The following is a 14,055-nucleotide window of genomic DNA, read 5'->3' on the forward strand; positions in this document are numbered from 1 at the left end:
CGTAAGAGATAACTTCAAAACCAGAGGATATTACCACTTCATCCAAGAGGGCCACAAAGATATTTAAAAATGTGGGCCTCACAGAGGAGCCTGAGGCACCCCCCTCCCCGTCTAGGGCCATAGTACTAGAATTGAAGGACTCTAGATACACAGCTTAGGTACAGTTACTAAGAAGGTTTTTAAGCCATCCAAGAGCTTTTCTACCAACGTCAATCTCGAGGAGTCTCTGGATCACAATAGAGTGTGAGATTGTGTTGAATGCAGAGGATAAGTCGAGTAATACCAGCATAACTGGAGAGCTTCATCAAGAGAGAGCCTGATGGTTTCTAATATCACCACCATCACCGTTTCTGTGCTGTAGGAGACACTAAAACGGGACTGAGAATAATCCAAAAAGGGATTGTTTTCCAGAAAAGACATAAGTTGTTTGTTTACCAAAGTTTGTATTATTTTACTGAGATATGGAAGCAGCAATATTGGCCTATACTTGGATAGCTTAAAGGGGTCTACATTACGTCTTTTTAAGAATGGCCTGACTTGAGCTGCTTACTTGCTTGAAGGAAGAGTTTCAGTACTAAGAGAGTGGTTAAACTGACAAGTAATACCTGGAAGAAGTGGGTATGCTCCCCTGCCTGGGTGCCTGACTGCAAGTATCTAGTATCCTGACTTTTTTAATTCGGGCATTGGCATCACGTTAGTATGTTGACTATGCGTGGGTCCTGAACCTGTCCTGTGACCTAAAGGGGTGTGGACTATGGGCCTGATTATGACTTTGGCGGTCGGACCGCCACACCACCATGTTGGTGGTCCTAAAAAAAGACCACCATGCTGTCAGTCTTCCAGACCATCCTATTATGAGTAACACAGGCAGGACAGCGAAGCAAAAAAGGCAGACCGCCAGTGGCACAGTGGCCTGAAAATAGGCAATCTGACCTGTACCATCAGCACCGCAACCAACCCTCGAACGTATTATAATCACACAGTCACTATGGCGGTCAGCCAGTGTCAGTCCGGATCAAGGCGGTTCAGGGTCAGCAAAGAAACAGACAACTGCACATTGGATGGATTTGAAAACAACACAGCTGACATACATTGGCACAGTGGACACATCTGCAAAGGACACTGTAAAACACACCCCTTCACAGATTACAATCCTTTGCATTTCCACTGCAAGACACATAAGCCAGAACACCTTATTTTCTGTAGACTTCACAGCTTAGGCACCCCTTTTTTCATCATACCATTGAACACCCTACACACACTTTTGTCCATTCACACCCTATTGCACTTCTCCTGTTAATTAAGTCCCTATCACCCTTTAGTTTTCCCCACCATGTCAAGTTCTAAAAATCCCAGTTTTTCCGTAGATAAGTTTGCGAGTCAGAGAGGATGAAGTCATAATGGTAGAGCCACAATTGTTTGGAGCACAAGTCCAGCATACTCCTCTCAGCTTGAAAATGGAAATGTGGGACAGGATAGTTGAGAGAGTGAATGCTGTAGGCACCACCCTGTGCACAAAGGAGGCCATAAGGAAAATGGGGAACGACCTCAGGGGCAAGGTCCGTATCCTGGTTTCCAGGCACCAGATGGCGACCAAAAAGACTAGGTACCCTGTTAAGACTCTTTCCCTTGGAGGAGGTGGTCTTGGCCCTCCTGCATCTTGTGGGCTTGACAGGAACTCCTGGGGGAATTGAGGGCCTGATTACAACTTTGGAGGAGGTGTTAATCCGTCCCAAAAGTGACGGTAAAGTGACGGATATACCACCAGCCGTATTACGAGTCCATTATATCCTATGGAACTCGTAATACGGCTGGTGGTATATCCGTCACATTTGGGACGGATTAACACCTCCTCCAAAGTTGTAATCAGTCCCTGAGTCTAGTAAGTCACAACACAAAAAATGTCACCAAAATGCAATGTCATGCATGCTCACACCTCACATTTACCCACTGTTTTGTTTATGTACCCCACCAACATTCAATACACAGAGTATCTGAGTGTTAACACTTAGGGTGTATTGTTGGACCCAACATCACAGCTACCAAGGACCATCTCATGCCATAAGCTGGAATAGTGCCTGTAAGTGTTTCAATAACAAAAAATCACCCCAGGACTCATGGCATGTCTCATCATGTAAATGTATGCCCAAACATGAATGCAGTCTGCATACAGATATGAATACCCAATATATGTATAGTGTGTGTGTAGTACAGGAAGCGACCAGGCTGCAACTCCCAGCAGACCCTGTTTCAGTAACTCAAAACACCAGCACAGTAGTCACTTGCCCCAATACCCCTGTTTGTCAACTTTTAAATGCAGTTTACTCACCTAGATGCGGGTTACATTTGTCAAGTGTGTGTAGTAGAGAGAGTGACTGACGGCAGCTTCCAGCAGGCCCTGTTTCAGTAACTCCAAACACCATTACGGTGGTCACATGCCCCAATACCCCTCTTTAACAGCTCTCAAATGAAGTTTACTCCCCTGAAGGGGTTACATTTGTAATGTGTGTGTAGTAGAGAGAGTGACCTAATGGCAACTCCCAGCACGTTCTGTTTCAGTAACACCAAACACCAGTACACTGGTCACTTGCTTCAAAACCCCTGTATGTCAACTCTCAGATGATGTTTACTCACGTGGGGGGTTGGATTAGTCAAGTGTGTGTGGTAGAGAGAGTGACCTGACTGCAACTCCCAGAAGGCCCTGTTTCAGTAGCTCCAAACACCAGCACAGTAGTCACTTCCCCCAAGACCCCTGTTCGTCGACTCTCAAATTAAGTTTACGCACCTTCAGGAATAACATTTGTCAAATGTGTGTAGTAGAGAGAGTGACCTAAGTGCAACTCCCAGCAGGCCCTGTTTCAGTAACTCCAAACACCAGCACAGTAGTCACTTGCCGCAATGTCCCTGTTTGCCAACTCTCAAATTAAATGTACTCACCTTGGGGGTGGAGGGTACATTGGTCAAGTGTGTGTAGTAGAGAGAGTCACCTGACTGAGTCAAAACACCAGTACAGTGCCCACGTGCCCCAATGCCCCTGTTTGACAACTCAGAAACAAAGTTTACTCACCTGGGGGGATAACATTTGTATAGTGTGTGTAGTACAGGGCTTGACCTGACTGCAACTCCAGCAGCCTTATGTCTGTAACTCCAGATATTGACAGAGTGCCCACTTATCTAAATACCCCTGTTTGTCAATTCCCAAGTGAAGCATACTCACCTGGGAGTGATCAAGCACAGATCATGCACAGATCACAGGTCGACATAGCTCCATCTGGACTCGCTAACCCAAGATGACATTTTTGAGGACAAGAATAACACCTTTCCCAATATGTACAACAAGTGTTCTTGAGGCATCATTTTGCATCACCTGATTGGTATTTGCAGCAGAAACATTGACACAGCACTGTGCACATAATGACTCCATTCACATATACAACAGAGTCCTGGGTCTGCCTACTCAACTAGGCCTCAAAATGGTCAAAGCCATATCTTGCCTATCCACTGTGTTGACTACACTGTAGGCAAGATGTCATTTTCAGGCCATCCTCAAGTTCAACTGATCTGCACATCTCAGCAGCTATTTGAGTCAAATTGGGTTGGCATGCTTAACACATGCAATGTCAAATGACCCAATAACATGGATACTTGGCACAATTGGATTAACTACAACTTTACTTTGTACAAGTTCTCTGCTTACTGTAACACTAAACCGTTTGGAGGTAGATGTCACAATGCAACCAGTAAAATTTTACATTTTACATCAACAGGTTGAGCTGCCGCTGGGCACACAGAGGCCAAGGAACAGACTGCCACTAACACTCTGGATGAAGCCCTCATTGAAGATGACACTCCTGGATTTCTAGATGTGGAGGACTGTTGTGGCCAATCTGGGTAACCTGGTCAGATGGCAACAGTGAGTCTCACTATGGCCACAATGTCATCTCCCAGCCCTGTTGCTTCCACCTCACAGGAAACCATTCACTCCTCAACCTCTGTCCCAAGCACAGTGTCAACCATGTCATGCCCCTCAGTTCTGGATCTTGAGGTGCTACTCCACACTATGGACACTGAGGGTCCAGGAACAAGTTAGGGGGTCACCCTGTGGCAAGGGCACAGGCCCGTATGGGTAGAATGCGTAGGAGGGATGATGTGGTCCAGCGAGGTGAGACCACTGGGGCTCCTCTTGGCCAGGACACCATTAGCCACGTCTTGGGGGTCTATCAAGAGTCCCAAAGCATGAAGGGCCAGGTGTTGACCAAACTCTGGAAAATCAAACAGCTACAGAGGGACATGCATTGGGATATGCGGGAACAGACGGAGACCCACAATACAAACAAGAATTCCATCACGTTGAGGAATAAACGTACATACTACCCTGAGCAGGGCTTTTTAACACCAGTTTACCCCTTCTTTTGGCCAATCAAAAGCAGGCCCAGCAACATAGGTGCCAGCCACTGGAACGGAGGTCCTGTCATAGGAACATCAAGGCCTAGCCAAAACTGCCTCTGTAGCATGAGATCCTCCCACCCCACGCAAGTGGGCAGGTCCAGCAAAGAATCTAGGAAGTGTGGATGGCAAGGCACCCACCACTGCCAGTAATAACCCTCTTCCTTAAGGACCTCCTTTGTGTGTTAAACATTCACTGTAGACTGATCCTGAACCACCTACCATTTCCAAAAGGAGGAGTACTATAGACTTTGGATTCCCAAAGGTGTGGCATCTACTCCAATGAGTTCATTCACTATGACTGACCCTTCACATATGATTTGTTGTTGAGTATTGTCACATATATTTTCTGTTAGTCATAGCTGCACAATAAAATCACCATTCACTTACTCATTGTCTGCTGATTTTGATTTCATATTTAGCCATGTAGATATCTAAGACCATGCGAACCATACAATGATGAACCAAGCTACTTGTTCAAGATGGGATATATTGCATGTACACAGTGTCCAGTGCGGATTACAACCCTCCAACACAAACGCATACACACAAGTAACTTTATTCCAGTATGCAGCACATAGGCTGTCAATCTGCTAGGCCTATTGGAAATCAAAAATGATTGACTCATTCTGAGTAAGCAAACATGTTGACAAGTAAAGACCTACCGACCATGGAAGGAAGGGATATGTCAGACATTCTCCTGTAGAATAGGCAAACATTGATGTGGTTGATGTCACCAGTTTGAGCCTTATCACATACCACACCACAGTAAGTCAATATCACATAATCAAAGATACAGACAGATGGCAGTACAAAAGTACCTGATGAGAGGGTCATCATAGTCCAATGCTCATGCATCTGGTGGCATGACACAAACATATGTCAGTGTTGTAGCACAGGTACTGTGGACTAAAATGATGAAACACATCTACAGCTATATACAGGTCACACAAAAAGAGTGTTTAGCCAATGTAAAGGCAAAATGACTTGGTCATAAGCTAGCACTATATATTTCATGTCCACACGATGACACATGAGGTGCGTCAGGCCCACCACAGCACACAAAACTAAGCACAAGTCTAATCAGCACTTCTGACTTTCCACCCAAAACCTGTGCAACCTGTCTTGGCACAAGTCTCCTACAGCCAAACTCTACATTACCTGGATCAATCAATGTCCACTTCGTATGTCAAATGAGCATCACATTTCCGTCAATGTCACAACTCTAAAATGCCCACATGAAGATATGATGGTGTAGGTGCCTATGCAACCAACAAAACAAGGAGTATGGGTTTGAAACCATACATATAACATGTCACGTAGCAAGCATCTAGAAAACAAAGTACATTGCAAGGAAATTGACATAAACAAAGCAACATTATCAATGTGGTGATGTTTCAGCTTTCTCCTCAAGCAGCCTTTGTCTGATTATTGCAGATCGTTAGCTTCCTAGCTATATCCAAAACACTCACCTCAAAACATTCTCACAACTACAGTTCAATGTACAGTCACAGACAGGGCATCACAAGACATACTTACATCATGAGAAGTAGATGTGGATGAGATATTCTCACAAGTCACCTCTTTCCTCTTCACAACTTTCATCCTCAGTTGGCATTTCAGGATATTGACCCTGTGGCACTGCAGACTCCCTCTCCTCTGGGAATATTCCTCTGCAGGGCAATGTTGTGGAGCATGCAGCATGCCACAGTGATCTGACACACTTTCCAGGGTGAGTAGAGGAGGGCTGCACCAGTCCTGTCCAGACACCTGAATCTGGTCTTCAGGAGCCCAAAAGCTGTCTCCACTGCCCGTCTTGTTCTTCCATGGGCCTTGTTGAAGCGGACTTCCCCTGGTGTAGTTGAATTCTTCAGTGGCATCAACAACCAAGGACAGTTTGGATATGCTGATTCTCCTGTTAAGGAATGGAACGTAAGTGACCCAATGAGTCCCTCAATTCATGACTGTAGCATCTGACATTGCTCACACACAATCAGGATACCCATGACTTACCAGCCAGGCCCGCTCTGGGTGCAGTTGTGACATCAGCTGGAGTATGGTGCTGTACCACATCATGAAGGAGTCATGTGCGGATCCCAGATAGTGAGCACACGCATGTGAGATGTAGAGATCCGCCAAACAGACAACTTGCACGTTGATGGAATGGAAGTTCTTTCTGTTGCTATAGACTTGCTGAATGGCCTGCGGTGGCACCAAGCCAACATCATTGGCATTGATGGCTCCCAACACATGTGGGAGGCAGCCAAAACCATAAAAGTCAGCCTTCACATTAGCTAAATCCTCACGTCGGAGGGTACTTTATATATATGTCAGTGTGTTTCATCATTGCTGGGAGGAAATCCTTCAACACCAGACTGGACATAGCTTGGGACATACTAGCAGATAGGGCCATGGTATGATGGAAGGACCCTGTGGCCAGGATGTGCAACACTGACATCACTTGTACAATGGGTGGTATGCAGGTTGGATTACTGTTAGCTGGCATCATATCTGACTCCAACTGATGGCATAAGTCTGATATTGTTGGCCTATCCAGGCAGTATAGTTGAATAATATGCCATGGCTCCATGGTCTGAAGGTCTGGCAGTGGACAGTAGACCAGAGGTTGTTACATCCTCCTTCTCCCAGGGTACCTATGTGTGACAAGACATGATTTATAACATTAGTGAGTGTGTCCACAGCAACATACATGATGAGTGCCAGTAATATCATGTGACAAAGCATTTCTAACTGGATAGAAATGACACACAGTACACATCCCAGCTGGCAACTACACAAGGGTCACACGTGAACCCCACGGTTGCCAATACGTGTCTATAACATGGTTTTGGATGAAAATCAAACAAACCCCTTTGTGAATGTTGCCAAAAATGTTTTTTCAGAGCAGGCAGTGGTCCAATGGACCACTGCCTACTCTGAAAAACCAAAACCAAATGGTTTCGTTATGTTTTTTTTATTTTGCAACTCGTTTTCCTTTAAGGAAAACGGGCTGCAAAATAAAAAACAAAACTGCTTTATTTAAAAAGCAGTCACAGACATGGAGGTCTGCTGTCTTCAGCAGGCCACCATCCCTGTGAGTGCAGGAACTCGCAATGGGGTTGCAAAATGTGACCCACCTCATTAATATTAATGAGGTGGGTCTTTGCGACCCCATAGCGAATCGCAGACGGTGTCTGAGACACCGTTCTGCATCCGATTTTGCGAATCGGAAATTACAAGTCGCACCGAATCGCAATTTCCAATTTGCAAAATCGGAACTTCCTACACCTGGCCCTAAATGTTGCTTGAGGACGGGCTACCAGATGTCACTAGGATTGCTTAGTCATTGTAGGCCCCAGAGCAGGGTATTGGGTGAGTCTGCAGATAGATACAAACATCTGTAGTCATATCCCTGTACTTATTGGCCTGTGTGCTTTACACTTGTAGTGGGTTGCCTAATTTAACATTTTTAGCTTGGTGTTTCAGACAGGTGTGCGACACAACCATTTGTGCAGAGCCTTGTGATTGTAATTTCTTGATTTGTCTTTTGCGTCCATGCAGGTAAACGCCCATCAGAAGATGGAGATATGGAGAGCCATCACCCAGAATGTGCAGACCCTGGAGGTCCACAATCGATGGAGCACCACTGTCGCAAGAGGTGGGAGGACCTCAGACACGGGTCCCAGATGATCGAGGAGGTCCTGCTGAGGCTGTCCTCCCAAAGTGGGCAGGGTGCACATTGGACCATGACTGTCCTAATGCCACGCATTCTGGTGGTGGTGTACTTAGGCCTTGATGGGCGCTTTAGCAAAACACAGCAACCACAAGAGGGTGAGTACAGGGCATTTTGCTGCCTGTCACATTGCCAAGTTAATGAGTTAGGTTGTGATATCACCCCCTGACGATTAGGGATGAGCCATGTGTGACTGTTTGTGTAAATATGGCAAGTGTTGCAGACTTAAGTGCCTTTCCAATTGGCCCGGGGACCTGGGACACAATTGGGTACAATCCACAAGCAATTTGCGCTCCAGGGACAACACATGGCTGTGTACATTGATCAATCAAGTAATGTTTTTTCTTGTTGTGGGTGTATAATCTAGGCTATAGACCAATACCCCTCAGTGTTACAGGCCAAAGGATCAATGTCCTCAGTCATGTGTCTGGTCAAATGGGTATATTGGCATCTTCCACCCATAGGCTACTTGTCTTCAGCGTGTGACGTGTGTTGGTGCCTCACTACTATCTGTAATGTGAAGATGGCCATCGTACATGTGACAAAGCATACATTGTTCTTTGGGTCAGCTACAGATCAATACTTTCCTTTGGTAAGTGGGGAATGTCCATTGACATGATTTGCATGCCATCAATGTTGCCAACATTCCTTGTGCCTACATGTTAGCATGTGTCACTTTCTCTTTTGAAAAATGTGTACACTTCTGTTTCATGCATGGTCTACCTTTGTTAATGGGATGATTTCTGTATTCCCTCACATGCATGTGCATGCCAATCTATGTTTGGAATAGTTCCTTTGCAATGGGGAACCATTTCATGTGGTGCCACAGACAGGTCTGAGTCACCATTGATTGTTGACTGACACCCTCAACCATCACTGCATGATATTTGGCATGTACAACTGCAGTAGCAGTAAGAGACATGATGTGTATGATTTTTTAGCCACAATGTACATTTCTCTGCCATTGATGTAGCATCATGTGTGAAAGTGCACTGCACAAGTAAAATGGGAAAGGTTTGTAACCTGACTATTGACATGCATCATGGAGTAACTTGTAGTTAGGTTGGAATCATATGTGTTTGGGTACACCCATTCATTCACAAACATCTGGGTTGTTAGGACCAAAATAGAGTTAGTGATGTGGCTTCCCATTGGCAAAACATGTGGTGGGTCTTCTAAAAGTATTTGCACAACTCTCTGCTTCTCCAACATACAAAGGACTAACGGTGTCTACTGATGCAATCAGACTGTCATTGTAAGGGGTCCATACATTAGAGGTGATTACCCCAAGGCTTGCTGATTCAATGTGTTGTGGATTTTAGGGACATATTTCCCTGTCAATTTGCACATTTTGTCTACATTTCCATGCCAAATGTGTGGCATATCTGAGCAATATGTGTACTACTTCCATGACTCCATTGGGACAAATTTCACTCAGTGAAATGTGCATTGTTGATATGTTTCCAGTGTAACATGAGTATTTCCATGTGAACTTCTCCAGGCTCCTGTACTGTTGCCAGTAACATAGCATGTTCTGGGAGCATAATTTCTTATTGTTGTGTTATTGTGTATGTGACAAACAGATGTCACATACATCTATTTGTCACCTTGCATGGGATCTGTGGGAATGAACTTGGCACTGGGCTACTATTGTATGACAACAGGTAACTAAGGTATGTTCCATGAGGCAAAACATTGAAAGTGATGTGGAATCCTACTTGTTCAGTGGGAACTGTGATTGTACATCCTCAGCCATTCAATTGTAGTTGTCTGAGATCCTGATTTTCCTCTGGGCAACTGTTAACAGTTCAGATGGCGTGCATGCATATGGTATTGTACATGTAGAAGGCACTTTGATATAGTGATATAGGGCCTGATTCTGATTGAGCTCGCGGGAACCGCCATATGGCCGCTCCGCGGTCGAAAGACCGCGGAGGCCATTCAGGCTTTCCCGCTGGGCTGGCGGGCGACCGCCAGAAGGCCGCCCGCCAGCCCAGCGGGAAACCCCTCCCCACGAGGAAGCCGGCTCTGAATGGAGCCGGCGGAGTGGGTATGTGCGACGGGTGCAGTGGCACCCGTCGCGTATTTCAGTGTCTGCATAGCAGACACTGAAATACATAGTGGGGCCCTCTTACGGGGGCCCCTGCAGTGCCCATGCCATTGGCATGGGCACTGCAGGGGCCCCCAGGGGCCCCGTGGCACCCCTACCGCCATCCTGTTCCTGGCGGGAGACCCGCCAGGAACAGGATGGCGGTAGGGGGTGTCAGAATCCCCATGGCGGCGGAGCGTGCTCCGCCGCCATGGGGGATTCACACGCGCTGCGGAAAACCGACGGGAGACCGCCGGTTTTCCGCATCTGACCGCGGCCGAACCGCCGCGGTCAGAATGCCCTGCGGGGCACCGCCGGCCTGTCGGCGGTGCTCCCGCTGACCCTGGCCCCGGCGGTCTCAGACCGCCGGGGTCAGAATGACCCCCATAGTTTGGTGCTGGGGCCTACTTGACGTCATGTTAATGTTTGCTAATCACAGCTGTTGTTCAAGTGTGTTCATAAACATGCGTGACCCTTTTTCTCTTTGTATTTGCAGCATCATCCCAGGCAAGCCCAAGGAGACAGGGTACAACCAAGTGGGGAAGTATCAGGCCACAGTACCTTCAGTCAAGGCACCACCTACACGGAGGGACCCAGGGGCCCGGAGGGTGAGGAGAGTACCATGGAGGAAACCGGATCTTCATCCTCATCATTGGATTCAAACTCCAGTGGGCACTCCCTAGTGATGGTGGACCCATCAGGATCTACTCCTGTACCATCTTTGTCTGCCACCCCAGTTCTATTTCCACCATCCCTGTTGTTCCCCATCCAGTTAGCCGTGCCCACTCATCCAAGAGGGTGGGTGTTTCCTTTGCCATAGGCACCTCCACCCCAACCCCTGTTACCCCTGCTGCCCTGAGTGATGAGACTATTGACCTTCTGAGAAGCATCTCTGTTAGTTAGACTGCCATTGTGAATCCCATCCAGGGGTTGGACAGCCAACTTCTGCAGTCCAATGCTTTCCTGGATGGCATTCATAGTGTTATGTCTGGCTTACAGAGGTCTTTTCAGGCTCTGGCCTCCTCACTGATGGCAGCCAGTCACCCCCCACCCCTCTTCTTCCCTCTCCCCACTCCAAATTCCCCATTCCCCTACCTATCCCAACCACACAGACATATATACGCACACACCTACCTCAACACACACAAGCACCACACATAAACACAAACATCACAAGACTCACTGGAGTGCAGGCAGTCAATATACATCCACAAACACAATGTCAGCCACCACTTCCTCAGACACCCCACTGACCCACACACCACATCCAGCACACCCAGAGATACCACCACAACAGCCAGTGACACATCCATCATACCCACAGACACCACCCCAAGAAACAAACACCCACAACATCCAGCATACCCACAAACACCACACCAACAGACACACACATCCACCACGCCCACATCACCCAGCACCTCCACCTCCGAGCTCCCAAGGCACACAAACGCCCACACTCACTCATGCAACAGACACCATTCAAACAAAAGCATACCTCAGACACGTACTCACCCAAGGCATCTGCACCCACACACCAGAGAACCACTCCCTCAACCTCCAGATCCCCAACCCCTTCTGATGACCGTCCCTGTGTCTCTGAGGAGAGTTTCCTTTTCAACCATGCCCTTTGCCCTGTTATCTCCAAGCCCCCTCCCAAACCAGAGGCCCCAACCCACATCCCTACCCATCCCTTCTACATCCAAGTCTTCCCCTGTCACACCTGCCCCCTGCAAGCACTCATACTCCCCCCCCCAAGAAGAAGCCCATTCCTCCTAAGAAACAGTTCACCCCTACAAAACCCACACATCCCAAATCCGACCCCCCAGGGATGATCCCTGAGGTGCCTGCCTGCCCACTTGATGCCCCTTCCTGTCGAGGTTCCCTGGCAGTGATAGGAGTCAAGTTTGGGCACAGTACTGAGCAGAGACTTTAAAATGGACTGGCCAATGGCTTTTGCTATTATGCATTTTCACTTCAATAAACCAAATTCGTGATTGTTGGGGTACACATTTGTCCTGCAATTCCCTTTCTGCCTTTATGTTGTTCCTGAGTAACTTGTGTTGTATTCCCACAGTTGCGTGTGTTTCTGTCTGATTGCTGATCCATTTGCTGTTGTTTGCATTCTCTGACTTTGTGGGCAGTGCTGGTATCACTCAAGACACAGGTAGATGTTGACTGTATGGATATGTGGGTGTTAGTGCAATTGGGGTGTCACCCCAATGTGCTCTGTTTGGTATGGTATTTCATATTGTGTGTTCCGATGTCAGCATCTATGGTGTTAGACTTGACTCCCTTATATGGATTGTAGATTTGTTTCATGTGTGGCAGCTTGAGTTTTCCTTGTGCAGACATGGAGGTCTAACTTCCTTTGCATTTGGCTGTGCATGTGCCCATTTTGCTGTATGTACCTTGCAGCTACTTCATCTAGATGTATGGTCCATGCTGTTGCTGTTGTATGTGCTTCTTGACTTGCACTTCCACATTATGCAGATGGGCATGTCACTTGACTCTCGTATTATTTGTCCGTGGGATATCTGAAGGGCCATTTCTTGTGCCAATGTTGTTTTATGGGTGTGTGGAAAGTGCAATGTGTCCCAGTGCAAAATCCTTTCCTGAGTGCTCCTGGTGCCCAATCCCTATTGTTCAGGTATTCAGCTTTGGATATTTGTATCTCTGACTATCATGCATCCCATTGCCCTTCCATTATGTTGCAATGTGGGTGATGTGTGGGTCCATTGCAGGGTTGTTTAATGGGAGGGGTGTTTTCATTCTATAACAAATCCATACATATGTGTGTTGAATCGGATGACAGTCCATGGCATGTGTGCAATGTGAGGGGTCCGTTGTATTGGTAGATGTGAGGTTCATGTGGTGTTGCTGTTGCGTGACACAATATTGTGTATACTTCACTGTCCCTGTGCCTAAGACGTGCAGATGTGTAGTTTTGTGCAGTGTGGCAGTGCAGTGTGAGTGACCTGCCCAAAAGGGACGTTTAATGGCTGTGAATGTGCCCTTCTTTGTGAATGACTCTGACTGTGGACCCAATGACACATGAACTTGATGCCTATCGCATGAGCCCCATATCATGTGGGCGACGGCACAACAATCTGTTAAGGTTGTTGGCACAGGTAGGTGGGTGTACTTACAGTCAATTACATCCATATCGGCATGGATTTTGTGCTCCATTGACGAGCAGCGGAAGGAAGTGTGTGATGCGCTCCTTAGTGGCACAGAACGTATAACGCTGCCTGAAGTTGAGTTGGTCCCTTTATACTGTCCATTTCTGCCTGCTAGGACATGGTGGTTTGACCACCTCAGCCACATTGATGGTTTGCAACATCACAATATGTCCGGCGGAAACACTGTCTCCATCGGCCTGTTTGTCCTACCTCATCACTGCAGCTGTTTTCCCTAACTCTTCACTGCGGTGGTCTGTGCTGCCTGGTGGTATGTGCTCCATAGGTCCACCAGGATCATAATACAGTGGTCCAAACGCCAAGCCAATGGCAGTCGGACGCCCACTGCTGCCATGGACAGTCATACTCATAATCAGACCCTATGTCTGTTTAGGACTGTGAGTGGGTCCTGAACCTGTCCTGTGACCTAGAGAGGTGCACCAAGCTCGCCCTGAGTTTGTGACAACAGACTACTGCCCCTCTCACTGTTGTAGTATGTAGAACAATGATAACAGCTTAGCATGGTTGAAGAGTTAATGATGTCACAGGACCTTATTATCTAAGTCACTGGAGTGGAGTTCTCCTCTCTCACCTATGAAAAGTTCTGC

At 47.1% G+C, this 14,055-nt stretch overlaps 1 protein-coding gene across 1 annotated transcript in view; it reads left to right on the forward strand.

Moving 5' to 3' along the window:
* LOC138284002 (sulfotransferase 1B1-like) overlaps window positions 1–14,055 on the forward strand; it is a 408,412-nt gene that overhangs the window by 356,698 nt on the left and 37,659 nt on the right. The window lies entirely within an intron of this gene.

This window comes from Pleurodeles waltl, chromosome 3_1 (assembly GCF_031143425.1).
Source record: "Pleurodeles waltl isolate 20211129_DDA chromosome 3_1, aPleWal1.hap1.20221129, whole genome shotgun sequence".
Lineage (NCBI taxonomy): Eukaryota > Metazoa > Chordata > Amphibia > Caudata > Salamandridae > Pleurodeles > Pleurodeles waltl.